At 38.9% G+C, this 15,337-nt stretch overlaps 7 non-coding genes across 7 annotated transcripts; 2 read left to right on the forward strand and 5 right to left on the reverse strand.

Moving 5' to 3' along the window:
* Positions 1 to 2,219: 2,219 nt before the first annotated feature.
* On the reverse strand, positions 2,220 to 2,291 carry trnaw-cca (transfer RNA tryptophan (anticodon CCA)). The gene has a single exon. It is a non-coding gene; the product is annotated as a tRNA-Trp (tRNA).
* Positions 2,292 to 2,799: 508 nt separating this feature from the next.
* Positions 2,800 to 2,872, reverse strand: trnav-uac (transfer RNA valine (anticodon UAC)). Its single transcript has one exon. It is a non-coding gene; the product is annotated as a tRNA-Val (tRNA).
* A 3,274-nt stretch (positions 2,873 to 6,146) lies between these two features.
* Positions 6,147 to 6,257, reverse strand: trnal-caa (transfer RNA leucine (anticodon CAA)). Its single transcript has 2 exons — positions 6,220 to 6,257; positions 6,147 to 6,192 (listed from the first exon to the last, which is right to left on the reverse strand). It is a non-coding gene; the product is annotated as a tRNA-Leu (tRNA).
* Positions 6,258 to 6,604: 347 nt separating this feature from the next.
* Positions 6,605 to 6,677, reverse strand: trnak-uuu (transfer RNA lysine (anticodon UUU)). Its single transcript has one exon. It is a non-coding gene; the product is annotated as a tRNA-Lys (tRNA).
* A 2,140-nt stretch (positions 6,678 to 8,817) lies between these two features.
* LOC131703588 (small nucleolar RNA U3) lies at positions 8,818 to 9,023 on the forward strand. The gene has a single exon (XR_009310027.1). It is a non-coding gene; the product is annotated as a small nucleolar RNA U3 (small nucleolar RNA).
* Positions 9,024 to 9,737: 714 nt separating this feature from the next.
* Positions 9,738 to 9,848, reverse strand: trnal-caa (transfer RNA leucine (anticodon CAA)). The gene is made up of 2 exons: positions 9,811 to 9,848; positions 9,738 to 9,783 (listed from the first exon to the last, which is right to left on the reverse strand). It is a non-coding gene; the product is annotated as a tRNA-Leu (tRNA).
* Positions 9,849 to 13,525: 3,677 nt separating this feature from the next.
* LOC131703395 (small nucleolar RNA U3) lies at positions 13,526 to 13,741 on the forward strand. The gene has a single exon (XR_009309857.1). It is a non-coding gene; the product is annotated as a small nucleolar RNA U3 (small nucleolar RNA).
* The last annotated feature ends 1,596 nt before the right edge of the window (positions 13,742 to 15,337 follow it).

The raw sequence follows: 15,337 nt of genomic DNA on the forward strand, positions 1-15,337 counted from the left end.
GCTCTGTAAAATTTGTGGCACTAAATCTAGAACTACACCTTACCATCCTAGAGGAAATCCAGTGGAAAGATTTAACAGAACCCTCCTTGACATGCTGGGTACCCTCTCTGAGAAGAAGAAAGATAACTGGAGGAAGTATGTTCGCCCTCTCGTTCATGCATATAACTGCACTCGTAATGACACTACTGGAGAGTCTCCGTTCTTCCTCATGTTTGGTAGGCAGCCAAGATTGCCTATAGATTTGTGCTTTGGCATCAGTCCTGTTGGACATGACCATAAGACTCATCAGCAATATGTGAAGGAACTTCGTCAGAGGCTAAAATATGCCTACGAGCGAGCCACTAAGGAAGCAGAGTAAAGACAGCTGGCCAATAAACAGAGATGGGACAAGAAGGTCATAGCATCATCCTTGGAGGAAGGAGATCGAGTCCTGGTTAGGAATGTAAATTTGCGTAGGAAGCACAAAATAGCTGACCGCTGGGAACACGCTGTTTACATTGTCGTACGGCAGGTTAGAGAAGAGCTGCCAGTCTATGTGATTAGACCAGAGAAAGATGATGGACCTGAGAGAACATTGCACAGAGACATGTTGTGTCCTTGTGGATTCATATCGGCTGAAGAGGGAGTTGATGATGGCACAGTACCTGAGAAGGCAAGACGTACGAGGACGAGGCAGACTGCAGGGACCTTGGATGAAACTGGAAATTCTGATGAGGATGATACAGATCAATCGGTAATTCCTTCTGAAGAAGAACAGAATATTGCTGGTTCTGGATTGAATCCAGAAGCTCCTGAGTTCTGTACTTACCTGCCAATGACTGATGAAGATCCTCCACTCCATTCTTCTTTGCATGAAGACGACGTGACGGGACCAGTAACTGAGGTTACTATTGAAAGAGAAATAACCGAGGAAGTCTCAGAATCAGCACTGGGTGAACTTCAACAAAGTTCCAAAACTGAGCCTAGGGAGACCATAGATCCCCAAGTGTTAAGACGATCAGAAAGAGAGAGGAAACTGCCATCTAAGTTCAAAGATTTTGAAGTAACTTGTCAAAAGATAACTTCTGACAAGAAACACGATTACAATAGAGCTGTTTCACAAATTGTTTCCTGTGTACAACAGCAAAACAAAATGATATTGGAACAGTTGCATAAACAGACCGAGCTATTGATTCAGGCTTTGATTTCGCATTAGCATATAGAAGATGATTAAATAAATATATGGATATTTTTTGTGGGTGTTACTATCGAGGACGATAGCTTTTAGGGAGGGAGAATGTAACCCCCATGCTTCCTGTTTCCAAATATGGGTATCAGTGAGTCTGTTTCTTTAACACGACCCCCCCTTCTGTGCCCGCAATAAACACGTGCACAGTCAGTTGCCTGCATGTTAATTTCCAATGTGCAAACGAGTGCTAGAGCTACCGTCCTAGGAATACATCTGAAATTTCTATATGCTGTATCTTCACTGTCCTGCATTGCTATTATATTTTATTAATAGTTCGTGGAGACCGGAGATTACGAAGAGTGGAGGACTTGATCCATTGCATCTACCGAGACGGCTTGTAATATTGCAGCGGGACTGTACAGTTCAGCAGAAGGACTTGTTTTTTTTTATATTTAAGTCCTCCGGAGGTACTTTAGTCGTTGTGCACAACTGATAGAAACATTTTGTTTTATTCTATATTTTTATTTCCAATGTTTTTTTTTTTACTGTGAACAATATTGTAACAATTTTAATTGCTACATATATATTACTTTTATAAACATTTTCTTTTCATAAAGTATATTTGTTGTTGCTGAGTGATTCTTTATAATAAAGTAACCTGGTATAAATATATTAAGGCAACTGTATAACGTAAAGTACATTTTCTTAAGAAGGGTATACGCAGCATTAGAGAGAGATCTCCAGAATTCACATATATTTTCCCTGAACTTAATTCTCAATGTGACTCATTGTAATAGTGGGTTACATTAATATGACTTTATTACCCAACTATGTCATTGTAGACTGGCCAACATTAATTTGGGAGTCACTTTAATTTATTGTGCAGTATCAAATGAAACATAAAAAAGAATCACAATACAATAAATCTCTGTTTGATCGCTATACAATCGATATGTTGTGTAGGCTAAATTGTTTAAATAAATGCACAGAAACATTCAAATCCAAACACGTTAAAAAACAAAATAGTGCGGAATAGAAACAAAGAAGGCTTTGACCTCGACGTGATTTGAACACGCAACCTTCTGATCTGGAGTCAGACGCGCTACCGTTGCGCCACGAAGTTCCGGCATTCTACATGCTTGTTATGCAATGCTAGAGTGCACAGCAAGCATGCCAAACGCATGGTAATGCCGATGCTGATACTTGGAAAACACTCGGTATCACCAGGGTTATAGGAAACAGCCGACTCGATACGTGTTCGTAGCCAGCAGGGCTATGAAGTTGTCGCAAGTGTGTTTGATTCTCAGCTTTAAAAGTAAAGAAAACATTAAACAACTAGTTTAAATCAGTAAAACTAGTATTTAACTAGGATTCTCTCAGCGCGTCTCCTTTGAATGCGCACTGGCACAAATGGGCTTTGATCGTCTAATTACGTGGCAGAATGCAATAATGTATTGGGTTAATTTACCAACAAAAGAAACGTAAACAAACGTGTATGTATTTATTTGTGAATAAACTATCCTGCTTCTACGATGGGACCAGGGATCTTACATCGGCAATCTAATGACAGGCCAACCCCAGAGAGACTTTGTCTTGACCAGGGATTGATATCATTTAAAAACAAACTGCAGTGGTTCCACTGGGGATGGAACCCAGGGCCTTCTGCGTGTAAAGCAGACGTGATAACCACTACGCTATGGAACCTTGTCGGAACTGTGGTGGTGCTCCTACATTATTGTCTACATGCAGCATCTCAAATAATTGCAATCATTTATCAGACCCTTCAGCGTTGTCTTTTTAAGAATTAACCCTGCCAGACCAAACGCAGGCCAACATTCAATCAATTAATCATATATATTTTCTATAGCGCCCCATATGCGCTTCAAAAAATCTATTTGAAAACAAGAAAATATGTAATTGTAAGCCTGGTCGAACAAAAGAAGTCTTCTGTGTAATTTTAAACAAAGAGCGCTTTCCACGATTTAAGATGCTTTCGAGAGACAGAATATTGTAATTGGCCGCCGAAACTGGGGAATAAAACTGCCTGTGATCAAAGTGGGCAGAAAAGTTGCATACTTTGCATAACGTATTTGGGAGAAAAGAAAACGGATCAACTCTGATTTACGACGTTTCCATGGTTTGGCCCGGCCACTGCCGTGTGGCTGGTTAAAACGATGAGTTCAGTTTTTTTTTTTTCTGCTGCTTGGTAATTGAGTTATGCTGCAACAGCAGCAGAGTGGCGCAGCGGAAGCGTGCTGGGCCCATAACCCAGAGGTCGATGGATCGAAACCATCCTCTGCTAGCGTGTTTTTCTTCTGTTTGCAAAGCAGTTTTTCTAAAATATTAACTGAAGGTAAGACTTCGTATTATATTCGCAATCAGGGAAATGTGCACATTACTGGACACATTTAAATCGACAACTGACCTCGAAAACATTAGGTTTTCTATCAAATTCGTTTCTTTACAAATGACATTGCTTTCTTTTCTTTTTAAATTGTTCCCAGAAAGACCAAAAGATAAAGCCCTTGGGAATACGTCAATATTGCCAGCTCCTGCATATGTCAGCTCTTGAACTCTCTTAAAAATTGAGCTCTAAAACGTTTGCTTTGCAAGTTAATTAACAACCGTAACACTCAATAGCGTTTAATCCATGCGTTAATTAAATTTGGTTATTAATTTGTTCACATATTACAATGCTGTTTTCAGGATTCCCGCATATTCTCAACATGCACAATGTAATATGGCAATGGAATGACAGGGAAACCACTGCTTTTTTCCCTCTGGTTGTATTTTGTCACGCTGACTACTATCCATATGAAAGTGCCGCAGTCACCTAAAGGATAAGGCACTAGCCTCCTAAACCAGGGATTGTGGTTTCGTCAATGTTTTATTAAAAACAAACTGTGTGTATTTGTTCTTGGTCTGTGATATGTTTATAGAACTTGGTACTTTACACAAAGTAGTTTTGGCCAAGAAGTTAAGGTGATGGACTTAAAAGATGTTGCAGGTTCCCCGCTCATGTTCACATCCTGCCGACTATGTGCCCCTTTTTATGTTTTCTTTGTTAATTTGTACAGGTCTGTTAAGCTTTAAGGCATCAATAATTACTTGCTGTACTTTAAGTTTCTTCAAAACTAGTTTTTGTAGAGCTGTTTTCAATATAACATGCAATGAAGTGTTAATATGACTTTATTACCCAACTATGTCATTGAAGACTGGCCAACATTAATTTGGGAGTCACTTTAATTTATTGTGCAGTATCAAATAAAACATAAAAAAGAATCACAATACAATAAATCTCTGTTTGATCGCTATACAATCGATATGTCGTGTAGGCTAAATTGTTTAAATAAATGCACGGAAACATTCAAATCCAAACACGTTAAAAAACAAAATAGTGCGGAATAGAAACAAAGAAGGCTTTGACCTCGATGTGATTTGAACACGCTACCGTTGCGCCACGAAGTCCCGGCATACTACATGCTTGTTATGCAATGCTAGAGTGCACAGCAAGCATGCCAAACGCATGGTAATGCCGATGCTGATACTTGGAAAACACTCGGTATCACCAGGGTTATAGGAAACAGCCGACTCGATATGTGTTCGTAGCCAGCAGGGCTATGAAGTTGTCGCAAGTGTGTTTGATTCTCAGCTTTAAAAGTAAAGAAAACATTAAACAACTAGTTTAAATCAGTAAAACTAGTATTTAACTAGGATTCTCTCAGCGCGTCTCCTTTGAATGCGCACTGGCACAAATGGGCTTTGATCGTCTAATTATGTGGCAGAATGCAATAATGTATTGGGTTAATTTACCAACAAAAGAAACATAAACAAACGTGTATGTATTTATTTGTGAATAAACTATCCTGCTTCTACGATGGGACCAGGGATCTTACATCGGCAATCTAATGACAGGCCAACCCCAGAGAGACATTGTCTTCTGTAGCAAAATAGATTTTCTAAAATATTAACTGAAGGCAAGACTTTGTGTTATTACTTTTCAATTTAGTGTGTGTATTTTGTAATTGTTAAGGTGTTGAAACGGCAGGTATGCAGTTTACCTGACTCTACCCATAGAGGACCAATACATTTATTAAAACAAAAAAAAATATCTGAACACAAGCTTTGTTTATTTAATCTGATACCTTACATCTAGACTTAACTGTTACGGTTAACAAAATTAGAGTAAATTATCATAACAATAGAGTTAAAAGAAAATTCAAATAACATGCCAGTTAAAAATGCGCCAAAAATGACAAAGTAGTCTCAGATTAGGACAATGGCACTTAACGGGTAAGAAACACATAAATTGCTCACTTGTTAAAATCAATAAGCAAATTTCAAATTGGTCATTGCTAATGCTAAAGCAATTTAAGAACACTTTAAATATGGCTTGACTAATATAAAAATATAGTAATTTGATTTGCACTACGCAGGACAATATTGATCTTAAATAAAAACATTACATCTGAAAATAACTTGTGCTTACCCCCACTTACAAGGAAGCTGTCAACCTTTGTATTCGTCCTCATAACTTGTTAGAAAATGTAAACAGCAGTTGGAGAATACCTAAGTCGATCATCCTAGCATGTTAAACGAGGGCATTTCTCATGTAAGCTACTTCCACTAATAGATCGTTTATACGGTTCTCAATGGTCCGCATCCCAGCCTGAGACCACGATCCAGTGGCAGTCGGAGATGATTTTCAAAGTAATATGTTATTTGAAATATTAAAACAATCTTTAGTTAAATAACACATGTTTCTACACAAAATATTTTTCAGTGACTTCGACAAGCAGCCAGTTTACAACAATAATGCAATCTGTGTTAGGAACGCTATTTTAGTCCAATTTAAAATGGAAATTAAAATGGTATTGAGTGCTGACAAGAGTTTGGTATCAGCTGTTGATTTCCTTGAAGCAATCTTTTATAGTAAAATGAACAAATTGATTCATTTAAAAAATAAGTAAAAGATAACTGTCAGAAGTGGGATTTGAACCCACGCCTCCATTCGGAGACCAGAACACACAATTCTTTGGAAAAACAGCGTCCTTGAGTCTGGCGCCTTAGACCACTCGGCCATTCTGACAAGCTGCGTTTGCTTTAGTAGAAAACCGCATTATTTCATTTCAGCACAGACTAGGGTTGTCTATTGTATCAAGGCCCGATTGGGTTTATTACGCACATACTAACTTGCTCCATGAATGATGTAATGACAAGTGTAAAAAAAGAAACAGATTGAAGCCAACCCACGAAAGTAAGATTCTTTATTTCAATATCGGTATAGCTTTAAATGATGCACGCATTTTACAATAGCAATTGCTATATGACAATGACCAATAAGTAATTGTGTTGCAATACTTTATACAATGTGAACCGAATCAGACATTGCTCTGTTGCCTCGAAGAAACAACTACAATTTGTATTTAAAAAGGACGCCCAACGTGGGGCTCGAACCCACGACCCTGAGATTAAAAGTCTCATGCTCTACCGACTGAGCTAGCCGGGCTGACGGGAGAAAGTTTCTTTCTTTGAGGCGGGGTGAGAGAGGAAGTACCGACAGGTGCGTGGGACCTGAGATTCGGTGTGCTGCTGCTGTAGATGAGTGTTCTGGAGACGCGCTGTTTCTGTGTCTGCGGTGTTACAGCCGTGTGAGTATATTCCAAAAGTAAAGTGTTGAATAATTCGAGAGCTAGTCTGTTGAATAAAGCTCTGAGACGTGTGGTTAAATCCCGGTCTCATCAATTTTGTTTTGTTAGATTAAAAGTGTTCCAGCAGCAGGTAAATGTCCCCACACCTTTTGGTTCTATTTACTTATGCTACACCGCTGCTAAACCTGAACGATGCTGCTAATTATCTTAACTAAACTTGTATTGTTGTTGAATTGCTCTAATATAGTTAAACCTGTAATGTTGCAGCTAACGTTCCCTAATACTGTTAAAACTTGTGTGTATTAACAATCTGGCTTTTGTTGTTGTACCCTTGCTGCGAAGAGCTGTTTCCAATCACCTAGCACTCTTAAAGAGAAGTGTAATCGCTGCTATATGTTGGTCTAATACCCCATGCTTTTAAAATGTGGCTATTGGCTGGCTTTATTCAATTTCCCCTCCTTGTTTTTAGTACAACTTTAATACATTTTATTGTTAGTTATTTGAACTGATTTATGTGAATCATGGATCATTGTAATAAAGCTTTGTGAATTGTTATTCTGCCTTTGTCATTCTGTTGTCATTCCTATTCCAAACCTTTTAATTAATTTTTAGTAGTGTCGGTATTTGGACTCTCACTTGGTGTCACTGGGTGTGGCTGCTACAATCCCATATAGAATGCGACAAAACAGGTCGCCCTCCTTCATATAAACAGAAAAAGAATAAGTACACACACAGACGAGTTGATTTACTGCAGCGTCAGACATCGGAGGTTCAGCAGTGTACTGCAATGTTGTAAAAAGACGTGTGTAATTCAGGATGGTTGAGCGAGCTATGGCGCTGCGTTCAGATCACAGTTACCCTGGAAGCGTGGGTTCAAATTCCATTTCTGACAGCTCTGTTTGTTCATTAACCACTCGGCCACGGCTACATGCTCTCACGGTTTTCCGTGAAAACAGCCGTATTATTGTCAAAAGAAGCAAACGACACCCGCAGTAATGCTGTAGATGGCAGTATAGGCTAAATAATGAACCCAAGTCAAATGCCTTTGTTGAAACTCTATCAGATTTGTACAAGTCAAGCACACGTGGGAAATAATAATACAATATCCTTTCTGCCAACGTTCATAATAATGAATCCATCCTTATTTCAAAATACGTAACTATTTAACTGATCTTCTCAAAACACCCATACACAAAAACTTTATTTCTACTGAAAAACTAACTTGCTTCATGGCTGCTGCTACAGCACTCGGGCACGTTGTGCCTAGCGTTAGCGGACATAGGAGATAAGAAGACCTACAAAATATCACGCGCTGCAGTTTTTTCAGTCCGGGGATTATTACAAATTAGCAGACTGTGCATTAAAATACACATGCAGGGTGGGCGTCTCTGTTACAAAGAATTGTCACACTTTGTATTTAACTCCATAATGCGCTGGGAGAAAATATGCAGATACTTTAAAATTATTTGGAGAATGCGGGCATCGATCCCGCTACTTCTCGCATGCTAAGCGAGCGCTCTACCATTTGAGCTAATTCCCCTTTAATGACGCTAGCGATTCTCATAGGCTTCATTGCAGCTTGATACGAGCAAATCAGATTGTCAGTTGTTTTTTATTTTTATTTTGGCAATGTAGTCTGTGATTGCAAATTTAAAAAATAATTGAATTAACTAAATAGCAAATATTTCGACTAGAGGTATGTTTTCAATTTCTTTAAAAAGTAGTCTCAGCTCGTTTATTCAGTCGCTTATAAATCCACAATCTGTGTCCCGATGCAGCAGCGCTGTGTGCTGTGGCTCGAGCTTGTTTGACGAGGCAGACAATGCAAAAATGCCAATACTTGCTTTTGTATCACGCGACAAACTTAAGGTATGCTTTAACGGCTTGGCTGTCTCGAGTTAGTTTGTATTGTTAATGTAACACCTCGTTGTTGCCCAGTCATTGTTTCATATGAAGTAGAGCTTGCCAGTTGGGGGCGACGGTCTGCTAATACAAGTTAAGACTATATTTGCAAGGATAATTTCTAGAATGAAACACGTTTTGAAGGGATTGGTCTCGGTATCCATCAGGAGGAGTGGCAGTGTTTTCTTCTCAGCACCGAGCTGACAATGAGTGTTGTTATCGGGAACCTACTCGCTGCAAGTAATGACCACTTCAATCTTCAGTCGGGGGTTGTTGAAGGAAGGGGACACATTTTGAGTGCGTATTTCATTCCGGTAGAAACGTAGAAAAAAGAAACCATCAAGCCCACAATTGTTCAGTTGTTTAAATCAATAACCACATTTAAATTGATCATTGCTAATGTTAAAACAATTTAAGAACACTTTAAAAAGGGCTTGACTAATATAAAAATATAGCAATGTCTTTTGCACTACGCAGGACTAGATTGAGTTTAAAATAGACATTACATCTGAAAATAACTTGTGCTTACCCCCACTTACAAGGAAGCTGTCAACCTTTGTATTCGTCCTCATAACGTGTTAGAAAATGTAAACAGCAGTTGGAGAATACCGAAGTCGATCATCCTAGCATGTTAAACGAGGGCATTTCTCATGTAAGCTACTTCCACTAATAGATTGTTTATACTGTTCTCAATGGTCCACATCCCAGCCTGAGACCACGATCCAGTGGCAGTTGGAGATGTTTTTCAAAGTAATATGTTATTTGAAATATTAAAACAATCTTTAGTTAAATAACATGTTTCTACACAAAATATTTTTCAGTGACTTCGACAAGTAGCGTGTTTACAACAAAAATGCAAACTGTGTTAGGAATGCTATTTTAGTCCGATTTAAAATGGAAATTAAAATGGTATTGAGTGCTGACAAGAGTTTGGTATCAGCTGTTGATTTCCTTGAAACAATCTTTTATAGTAAAATGAACAGATTTATTCATTTTAAAAATAAGTAAAAGTGAACTGTCAGAAGTGGGATTTGAACCCACGCCTCCATTCGGAGACCAGAACACACAATTCTTTGGAAAGACAGCGTCCTTGAGTCTGGCGCCTTAGACCACTCGGCCATTCCGACAAGCTGCGTTTGCTATAGTAGAAAACCGCATTATTTCATTTCAGCACAGACTAGGGTTGTCTATTGTATCAAGGGCCGATTGGGTTTATTACGCACATACTAACTTGCTCCATGAATGATGTAATGACAAGTGTAAAAAAAGAAACAGATTGAAGCCAACCCACGAAAGTAAGATTATTTATTTCAATATCGGTATAGCTTTAAATGATGCACACATTTTACAATAGCAATTGCTATATGACAATGACCAATAAGTAATTGTGTTGCAATACTTTATACAATGTGAACAGAATCAGACATTGTTCAATTGCCTCGAAGAAACATCTACAATTTGTATTTAAAAAGGACGCCCAACGTGGGGCGCGAACCCACGACCCTGAGATTAAGAGTCTCATGCTCTACTGACTGAGCTAGCCGGGCTGACGTGAGAAAGTTTCTTTCTATGAGGCGGGGTGAGAGAGGAAGTACCGACAGGTGCGTGGGACCTGAGATTCGGTGTGCTGCTGCTGTAGATCAGTGTTCTGGAGACGCACTGTTTCTGTGTCTGCGGTTTTACAGCCGTGTGAGTATATTCCAAAAGTAAAGTGTTGGATAATTCGAGAGCTAGTCTCTTGAATAAAGCTCTGAGACGTGTGGTTAAATCCCGGTCTCATCAATTTTGTTTTGTTAGATTAAAAGTGTTCCAGCAGCAGGTAAATGTCCCCACACCTTTTGCTTCTGTTTACTTATGCTACACCGCTGCTAAACCTGAACGTTGCTGCTAATTATCTTAACTAAACTTGTATTGTTGTTGAATTGCTCTAATATAGTTAATCCTGTAATGTTGCAGCTAACGTTCCCTAATACTGTTAAAACTTGTGTGTATTAACAATCTGGCTTTTGTTGTTGAACCCTTGCTGGGAAGAGCTGTTTCCAATCACCTAGCACTCTTAAAGAGAAGTGTAATCGCTGCTATATGTTGGTCTAATACCCCATGCTTTTAAAATATGGCTATTGGCTGGCTTTATTCAATTTCCCCTCCTTGTTTTTAGTACAACTTTAATACATTTTATTGTTAGTTATTTGAACTGATTTATGTGAATCATGGATCATTGTAATAAAGCTTTGTGAATTGTTATTCTGCCTTTGTCATTCTGTTGTCATTCCTATTCCAAACCTTTTTAATTAATTTTTAGTAGTGTCGGTATTAGGACTCTCACTGGGTGTCACTGGGTGTGGCTGCTACAATCCCATATAGAATGCGACAAAACAGGTCGCCCTCCTTCATATAACAGAAAAAGAATAAGTACACACACACACGAGTTGATTTACTGCAGCGTCAGACATCGGAGGTTCAGCAGTGTACTGCAATGTTGTAAAAAGACGTGTGTAATTCAGGATGGTTGAGCGAGATATGGCACTGCGTTCAGATCACAGTTACCCTGGAAGCGTGGGTTCGAATTCCATTTCTGACAGCTCTGTTTGTTCATTAACCACTCAGCCACGGCTACATGCTCTCACGGTTTTCCGTGAAAACAGCCGTATTATTGTCAAAAGAAGCAAACGACACCCGCAGTAATGCTGTAGATGGCAGTATAGGCTAAATAATGAACCCAAGTCAAATGCCTTTGTTGAAACTCTATCAGATTTGTACAAGTCAAGCACACGTGGGAAATAATAATACAATATACTTTCTGTTAACGTTCATAATAATGAATACATCTTTATTTCAAAATACGTAGCTATTTAACTGATCTTTTCAAAACACCCCCATCCACAAAAACAAAGTAGATATTTATTTCAGCTGAAAAACTGACTTGCTTCATGGCTGCTGCCAGAGCACTCGAGCACGTTCTGGCTAGCGTGAGGTGACTAAGCAGATAACAAGATCTACAAAATATCACATGCCAATAAAACTTACTATAATTATGTTCATTTTATTATTATTTATTTAGCAGACGCCTTTATCCGTGGCGACTTACAGAGACTAGGGTGTGTGAACTATGCATCAGCTGTAGAGTCACTTACATTTACATCTCACCCGAAAAACGGAGGACAAGGAGGTTAAGTGACTTGCACAGTGTCACACAATGAGTCAGTGGCTGAGGTGGGATTTGTACCGGGGGACCTCCTGGTTACAAGCCCTTTATCTTTAACCACTGGACCACACAGCCTCCTATAACAAAATCACACCCCAGATGGGACTCGAAACCACAATCCATGGCTTAGAAAGCCAGTGCCTTATCCATTAGGGCACAAGGGCTGACAAAAAAATCACATTTGCTAGTAATAAAGAAAGTGGGAACAATAGTATCGTGGTTTAATACATCATATCCAAGCCATCGTTGGTGTTCAAACACAGCAGAGTATTACATTGGGAAAGGGCAGTACTTGTCAGTACGTATTTGACATTCATGTGGGAAGATTTAAGATTGTGAAGAAGTTTAAATATGCTGCGTATTTGCGCATTGGGAACCTTACATAATTAGGTTTTTGATTAATGCCACTTCTTACGGACAGTAATCAAGGTGACGAGACAAGACCAGAGCCAATAAAGCAGTTATTTTCCTGTCCTTTCATTACCATATTCTAGTGTGCTTGTTCAGAATATGCGTGAATCGTGAAAACGTCTTGCGAATATGTGAACAAAGCCAGCATTCACTTTATTGATCACCATGTGGATTAACCGCTATTGGAACACCGATGATTGTGTTAAAGATGTTAATAGACTTTTAATGTACACGTTTTAGAGCTAAACGTTTGTTGAGACAGTTCAAGCGCTGTAGCAGTGTTTAACTATTTCCTGGATGTTTGCCTTTTGGTCTTACTCTGGAAAAAGTAATAATAATAATAAAAAGTAGGCAAAACCATTTTTTGAGAAACCGCATTTGGGAGAAAAACTAACAGTTTGGAAACACATTTGCAAAGGCATTGGATTCTATTGTGGTGTTTCCAAACTGTTGAACGTTTCTCATTACATGCAGGTTTACTGGCTTGACAAAAAGGCGATTGACGACAAGAATGCTGTCTCGACAGCAAAATCGCGTCAAGCTAAAATAGCTCAGTTGGGAGAGCGTTAGACTGTAACGGTCCCTGCTTCGATCCCGGGTTTTTGCAAACAGCACGACTAGGATTATTTTTTTCTTAATTAATTTTTTGAATTAAAAAAACAGCACATTTTTTTCTTCAGTGTAATTGGAGGAAATAAAAACGTATTATAGTGCCATTTTCTAATGCGATAAAGAAATGCAAAAAGCATCATCTCTGCGTGGGCTTGAAACACCAAAATTTCGATTAACAGCCGATCGTGCTAACCGATTATGGTGTTTTATTAGATAACACCCTGGGAGCTCAACAGAACAGTGTGTATGCATAGAGCTAAAATGGAAACCAAATATATACGATTCAAATGGGAATCGTATTCAGATTTTAAGCACAAATTTGATAGACTTCACAGTGCAAAGGAGGAAGGCAGACAATGCAAATGAGGCAACTGGCTCCTACTTTTTAAATCATACGAGAAACTTGAACCCAATTTAGCTTTTAACCGCCTGCAGTTTGGAATGAGTTTGAAATGTTGTTGTAACACCTCACTGGGCAACAGCAATTGCATTATATGAAAGCTCCTGTTTATTTGTCAGCGGCACAGCTACCGGTGCCACTCAGAGTTGGAGGGAGACGGTCGGCCACTTGCCCATAAAACAATACTTTCCGGGATCATTTCTATAGTGATTTGCCAGCGAAATGCGTTTATAAAGTGTTTGGACTCGCTATCCACGAGGAAGAGTGAGAGTGTTCGTGTTTGAGCGTGAAGGAGACAGCGAGTGTTGTTTTTTGGCCAACTGCTCCCTGTTATTGATGACTGCTCCAGTGTTCCTTAGGGGGCTGGAGGAAGCGGACAAGTTCTGAGTGGGTATCTTACCAAAAGGTACGCAAGACGCACTACAGTTGCAAAGCACTGCTGCTTTTTCGATGATTGATTAAAACTATCAGTCTGACTGAAAACACGGATCACATTAATTGTGATCGGTTTGATACCAATAGGCTTACATGACAGGTATTGTGTATAGGGCAGCAGTGTGGAGTAGTGGTTAGGGCTCTGGACTCTTGACCAGAGGGTTGTGGGTTCAATCCCCGGTCGGGGACACTGCTGCTGTACCCTTGAGCAAGGTACTTTACCTAGATTGCTCCAGTAAAAACCCAACTGCATAAATGGGTAATTGTATGTAAAAATAATGTGATACCTTGTAACAATTGTAAGTCGCCCTGGATAAGGGCGTCTGCTAAGAAATAAATAATAATAATAATAATAATAATAGACAATGTCATATACACAGAAATGAACACGGACAGTGTTTTTTTAAGGGCTGACTCATTTTAATGTTCGAGAGATCTAGGTGTACTGGACAAATATACTGGATTTTTTCCATGTCGTAATTGTGCCGCCTTTGATAATGCGTTTGAAACTAGAGATAATGTGAGATAATGTCTGCCATACAATGAAAAAAAAGAGTACAGTATCTCACAAGTGATGACCTGTGCTTCAACTTGTAAAGGTTTTATTTGAAAGACTAAGGCCAATCTATGTATCTTTAGAAAGAAAAAAGATTATTAAGAGTAATCTTAAAGAAAGTCTTAACCAAACCAACTGACATAAAAAACCTGAATCCATGGTTCTAAACAAACTATCCTTTAATGCATCTCAGCGGAAATATATCTACATGTACCCATATCCACACACTCAATTGAGCAAAACAATGTGTTATGAAAAACAAGCACAGGACAGACAGAGAGAGATATAAATAGATATATTGTTGGGCCCAAACTCCTTGAGATAAGTCCAGCTCCAGGTAAGAAGCAAAAAAACATAATCCAATGCACACAACAAAACAAAGTTACAAAATAAACAAATCCAACAATGAAACGAAGCAAAGCAACAAAGTAAACAAATCCAGCAATGAAAATTGGTAAAAAGGAATGGTCTCACCACTTTGATGATACAAATCCTCTTTTAGCTTTCAGATCATTTCCTGCTAATGGCATAATTTTGTATCCACATGTCGCTTTATCCAGCAATTACAGAGTACATAGGCTTCTTAGAAAATTCAATCAGGAGCACAGGTGCAGAGGCAGCAGGAGGTCAAAAAGTAGAAAAAAAAACCACCCACCTTGATAGATAGACCTGTGCTTTTATACTACCCCTCTTAAGGTTGTATACCCACTTTTTTATAATTCTTAATTGAACAAGTTTGTGACCAATTTGAGATAATTACATTTCGGATTAAGGTGTCTGGCCAGACTAACTGCAATCAATTAAGTTGCAGATGGGGAGTTTCTTACTGCATTATATGTGGTCGGTGTCACATATTTCCCCCCCCCCCAAACAAGAGGCACAACTGGGTTTAAAACCAAAGTAGGGTTTTAAGTTAACTACATTTAAGGTGTCACACTTGTGATCACCAAACTGCACTTGATAATTAACCGGTCCAAGTCGCTTCATTACTGTAAAT

Source organism: Acipenser ruthenus, chromosome 32 (genome assembly GCF_902713425.1).
Source record: "Acipenser ruthenus chromosome 32, fAciRut3.2 maternal haplotype, whole genome shotgun sequence".
Lineage (NCBI taxonomy): Eukaryota > Metazoa > Chordata > Actinopteri > Acipenseriformes > Acipenseridae > Acipenser > Acipenser ruthenus.